The 5,818-nt window shown below is 37.3% G+C and overlaps 1 non-coding gene across 1 annotated transcript; it reads left to right on the forward strand.

The window, feature by feature from the left end:
• Positions 1 to 5,143: 5,143 nt before the first annotated feature.
• On the forward strand, positions 5,144 to 5,249 carry LOC132305932 (small nucleolar RNA R71). Its single transcript, XR_009481750.1, has one exon. It is a non-coding gene; the product is annotated as a small nucleolar RNA R71 (small nucleolar RNA).
• The last annotated feature ends 569 nt before the right edge of the window (positions 5,250 to 5,818 follow it).

The raw sequence follows: 5,818 nt of genomic DNA on the forward strand, positions 1-5,818 counted from the left end.
GTGGCAAGAAATGGCCTTCCTAAGATGATTGGGATATGATTGGTAGGATTAGCAACCGGTTCGGTATCAAGAACCACAAAATCAATCGGTAAATAAAACTTGTCAACCTTGATGAGTATGTCCTCAACTATGCCCCTAGGTGTTTTGATGGATCTATCTGCTAATTGAAGCACCACCGAGGTTGGCTTCAAGTGATTCAAACCAAGCTGGACATACATGGAGTGAGGAATCAAATTGACACTCGCTCCAAAGTCAAGAAGAGCTCTACGAACTTCATGATTTCCAATCACACATGAGATGGTCAGAGCACCGGGATCTTTGAACTTAGGTGGAGTGTTATGTTGAATGATGGAACTCACTTGCTCCATGCAGAATACTTTTTTTTGGCCTTGTCCCTTGTTTTTTCTCTTTTGTGTGCAAAGGTCTTTCAAAAATTTTGCATAAGGCAGAATTTGCCTAATTACATCTAAAAGAGGAAGATTTATGTTAACTTGTTTAAACACTTTCATCATGTCATGGATTTTTCCTTCTTGCCTCCCAAAGGGTGAAGTTTCTCTCAAAGCATACAGAAATGGAGCTTTTGGCTCATAATATTTATCAACTTGAGGAGATGATGAAGAAGATTGAGAATTCTTAGTAGGAGCATTTTTATCCAAGGAAGTAGGAATAGGATTGGAAACGGGACCGGTGTTAACCTTGGTTGCACCGGTTCACTATCTTCACTTGGTTTTTCAACCCTATTGTCAATTTGCTTACCACTTCTTAAAGTGGTAATGGTTTGCACTTGCTCTTGGGGAAGACACCCCAATGTAGGGTTTGCATCCACAAGGTATTAGGCCTTTGGATTCCTTTCGGGTTGGCTTGGTAGTTTACCAATTTCTCTCGCATTCAATGCATTAGCTATCATCCTGATTTGGGATTAAAGCTTTGATATCGATTGAGAATAAGAATGTAACAATTTAGTATTCATTTCCAAACTATGCAAAGCCACCAAAACCTTATCCTTAAATGTGGAATTGCTAGAAAGTGCATGTGGATGATGAGAGCAAATTTGAGAAGCATATACTTGAGGATGAGAATAGTGATTCATTCTTTGATGATGATAAAAAGGTGAAACAATTCCTTGAGAACCTTCATTTCTTTTATGAGGAGTAACATATCGATTTTGAAGATTTTTAGCTTAAAAAGGACTTGGATTTTCATTAAACATCGGGACATAAACATTTCAATGAGGGTGAGCAAATTTGCATTGACTTGTTCAAAGTGTTCATTAAACACATGTCCGTGGGGATAATTGGAAGTAGAATGTAAAACACTAGAACATGTCATGTAAGGCTCACAAGAATGGTGAGGGTGATGAAAATGAGATGATTTGATAACCGATTTTTGACTTTACAAAAATTTATCAAGTTTTTGAGAAAGAGTTTTGACCTCAGCTACAATCTCCATTGGACTTTCAATTTGATACACTTTCAGAATTTTCTTTTCATTAGAATCATGACCTAACCGAGAAGTGTGATATTTATGCAATGAATTTTCACTCATTTTTTTTTCAAAAACGTGCCAACCATCATTTTCATGCTTTCCAAAATATGAACCTCCACATGATATATCAACTATATCCTTATGAGTGGTGGATAGGCTTTCATAGAAGTATTAAACTACTTGCCATTTTGGAATGCCATGGTGGGGACATTTCCTTAGCAAGTCATTCAATCTTTCCCAAGCCTCATGCAAAAGTTCTCCTTCCCAATGAGAAAATTCTCTAATGGTGGTTTTCATTGAATTGGTTAAACTTACGAGATAATTTTTTTTCAAAAATTCATTTTGCATTTGTATCCAAGAAATTATTGAATTTGCCCCCAAGTTGTTGAACCAATGTTTTGCCTTATTTTTAAGAGTAAAGGGGAAGAGGAGTAACCTAAGGACTTCCTCTGGAACACATGTATTTCACGGTGGAGCATATCTCAAGAAATTCATTAAGATGTTTATACGGTTCCTCATCATTTAAGCTATAGAAAAATGGACACATTTGAATAGTTTCGAGCTTAATTTCATATTGATCGGCCCCAAAGTTAGGAAGCACGATACAAGTTGGTGCATGGTATTTATAGGGATTGTAATGACCATGAAGGATCATTGGAGGAATTTGAGGAATTGGAGCTTGAGGAGGGTGTTCCATGAAATTCGGGTCTATATAACCAAGATGACCCTCTATATTTTCCATTGATGTGGTTATAATGAAGGGTAAGCTAGGACCGCACAAAATGCAAGCAACACAACAACAAATTTAACATAAGTAACCGCTTCTCCTTCGCAACACGTCAATCAACAAACCTCCACATACATTGATCCCATACTCCCATGCTTTAAACAATATGCAAGAAAAGTAAATTGCCTCCACGCGGGCTCACGATTTATAAGAATTTAAAAACTTGCCTCCACACAGGCCGACGATTTAACTAGGGAGAGAGTTAGAAAAGCTTACAAAGGGTCCTTAAGCAACTTCAAATTATTTTTCAATTTTTGCCTTGCTTTGCTTTGCAAATTTTTTTTTTTTTAGCTTTTTATGCTTTTTCTTAGCATAGCTTGCTTTTTTGCTTTTAAATTTCCCCTTGCTTCATTTCCCTTGGCTCAATGCACCCACCCAATCAAGAACAAACACAATAAGTTACCAAAGTACAATAAAACTAAAAACCGGATCAAAAGAGTACTAATTCCTAATTGATTTCCAAAATACGACGGTGCCAAGTCCTAGGCAACGGCGCCAAAACTTCGTATCAAATCCTCGGCAACGACGCCAAAACTTGGTGTGTGGCGGACTAAAGCATGAAAAAAGATGATGTGTAGTGTGGCCATGTTTAAATTTAGAGATTGCCACTTCTACTTCTAACTATAATTGTAGCCAGAGTGAGTAGGGATCGTTCTAAGGGAAAAGGAGTGTATTTAGCTTGAAAATCAACGTTGGATTAGTAGGTCGAATGATCAAAGATGGTTTGGTGGTTGAATTAAACTACAATGTAAACTAAGTAAATGTAATGCAAATGAAATAAAGTAAAGTGAGGTGTAGAGAGTATAAGAGAGGGGTCTTAGGACTTAGAGTTCACCACTAAGCATTACCTTCCCAGACATTCAATGTTTGATGGATTAGGGGGACTATATGTTGCAATAAAAGTGTGTGCCATTAATTGAATCAACAAGTATGGATGGCCAATTAAGCATACATTGTCTAACCAAACTAGTAAATAGCACAACATATCAAATCAAGGCATTATTCCTTCCCTTAAGTCCACAATTAATGCACATCATTAAATTAGAGAAATATACTACTTGCATTCATAAGTATGGAACATCAAACAACAAGCATGGATTGTCTACTTATCTAAGAAAATAAGGCAACTACACTACAACTAAACTAGTGACATGAAATTAAACTAACTAAACTAAGGTGTGGCACAATCTATTAAGAAATAAGAATGAACCATCAAATAAACCACAAGAGTAATCTATTTAAGTACTATGTCTTGATCATCACTAGATTCATAATATAAACACACATAGACATGCATCAATGTCACAAAATCTAGAAATAAACACATGAACATTCATCCTAGCATACATAGACATATGGATAGAATTAAATTATCAATTGGAAGTATTAGACTACACAAATCATTGTAGAACAAAGATTCATATCTATAAGATGTTAAGACAATAATCACAACACAAATCCCTTTTAATTACAAAACATCAAAGTCTAGGAGGCATGCTTAGGGCTATCTCTAGCCTTAAGAGAATCGTTTAGCCAATCATTGATGTAGTCATCCAACCCTCAAGGGCTATCTCCATGGTAGAAATAATCTTCTTCTTCTTGGTAGAAACCCTAGATGAGTGGAAGAACTCTCCCAAATGATGTGTATCTCTCTATTGATCTCTAAACTCCTCCAACCTCTTTATTGTATATGGTTCCCCTCTAAAAGTATATGATTGTAAAAATAGCCAAAATCCTTATATAGGTAGCTCAAAAGTCACACCCAATGGTCAGACCTCGTGTACTAGGACCTCCAAATGATTGCACCACGAACACACTTTTTAATTGGCTGGAACTCTATTTTTCTCGCACTTGAGGAGGTTCGATCGATCACAAGGATGCTTCGATCGATCGAACTATCTTTTTCCTCCTATCCTTTCTCAACTTGGTTATCAACCACTCTACCACTCCTCAATGTAGTGATAACCTAAACTTGCTCATAATGAATACCTGAAGAATTAGTTCCATCAATCATGTAAGTCTGCCCTTTCGGGTTGGCTATTGGCTGACTAGACAGCTTTCCATCCTCTCTTCAAGATAGAGTACTCGTTTTTTGCCCAACTTGTGCCTCTAGCTTTGCTATGGCTTGAGAATGAGAATTAAGAAGTTGGTGTTAGCTTTAATTTCACTAAGAGCATTGAGTACTTGTTCCTCAAAAGCAGAATTTCTAGGAGGAGGTGGAAGATTAGGAGCTTGAGCGGATTAATTCCTAAACTGAGGTGGACGGTAAATACCAGATTGATTGAAAGAATTATTTTGTGGCATAGGATTGGATGAATTTTGATACTGCCCCTGAGATTGGGAATAGTATTTTCTTGATTTGGATTACGCCATGACAGATTGGGATGATATCTCCAGCCAGAATTATATGTAGAAGAATATGGATTATAAGCTGGCCTAGAGAATGCGGCATTCACTTGCTCCTGTGGGATCTCAGATGATTGTCCCAGTATAGGGCAAGCGTCAACAAAATGGTTAGAATTAACACAGATGGAACAAACTTCCTCTGGCAAAGCAGTTTGTGGATAAGCAACAGGAGCAAAGCCAGATGATAGGATTTGATCAAACCTACGGTTCAAGGATTCTATTTGAGTGGCTAACTCACTAGATTTATCTACCTCATAAAGTTTTTCAACCTTATGCATTCCAGGTGAAGACCTAGACGTAGAGGAAGAAGTATATTGTACTGAGTTTTCACTTAGGGCCTCAAATAGTTCCTAAGCATCAGCCGGACTTTTATGCAGAAAAGCTCCATTGCTGGAAGCATCAACCATATTTCTATAAGAATCTGTAAGACTATCATAGAAGATCTGTATTAAGTGCCATTGAGCAATATCATGGTGTAGACATTTTCTTAGAAGATCATTATATCTTTCCCATGCATCATGGAGCTGTTCTCCCGGGATTTGAGAAAATGCCATGATTTCTCTTCTCATTTGTCTGGTTTTACCTACAGTGTAATATTTCTTCAAGAACTCCTATTGTAATATGTTCCATGAAGATATGAAATTTGTTGGAAGGGACTAGAACCAAGTTCTTGCTTTATCTTTGAGAGAGAACTAGAAAAGACGCATTCTGAATGAATCATTGGATAGAGTGGTAAACTTAGTAGTTGAACACAATTCCAAAAACACATCCAAGTGCTTATAAGGATCCTCTATTGCATGCCCATGGAAGGTAGGAAGCATTTGGATTATAGAAGGCTTGATCTCAAAATGGGTTGCATCAGCATTCGAAAAAACAAAGCACGAAGGGGAAGTACATGTGGTATGAATGAAATGATCCCTCAATTGTGGTTGTTGTAGAGGAACATGTGGAACCCGTTCTCCATTCCCATTACCATTGTTACCCGGTGCTTCACGTTGCTCAGCCATACTTTCAGAGGAACTATCAATATTATTCAAGTGTTTTTTAAGCTTTCCTAATTGACTTAAAGTTCTCTCTATTTCAGGATCATGCACTAAAGGTTTTGACCTAGTTTGGCGAGTTAACATGCACTGGTTCCAC

Source organism: Cornus florida, unplaced genomic scaffold (assembly GCF_030987335.1).
Source record: "Cornus florida cultivar Cherokee Brave unplaced genomic scaffold, ASM3098733v1 CherokeeBrave_3.0.0_Hap2_Chr04, whole genome shotgun sequence".
Taxonomy (NCBI): Eukaryota; Viridiplantae; Streptophyta; class Magnoliopsida; order Cornales; family Cornaceae; genus Cornus; species Cornus florida.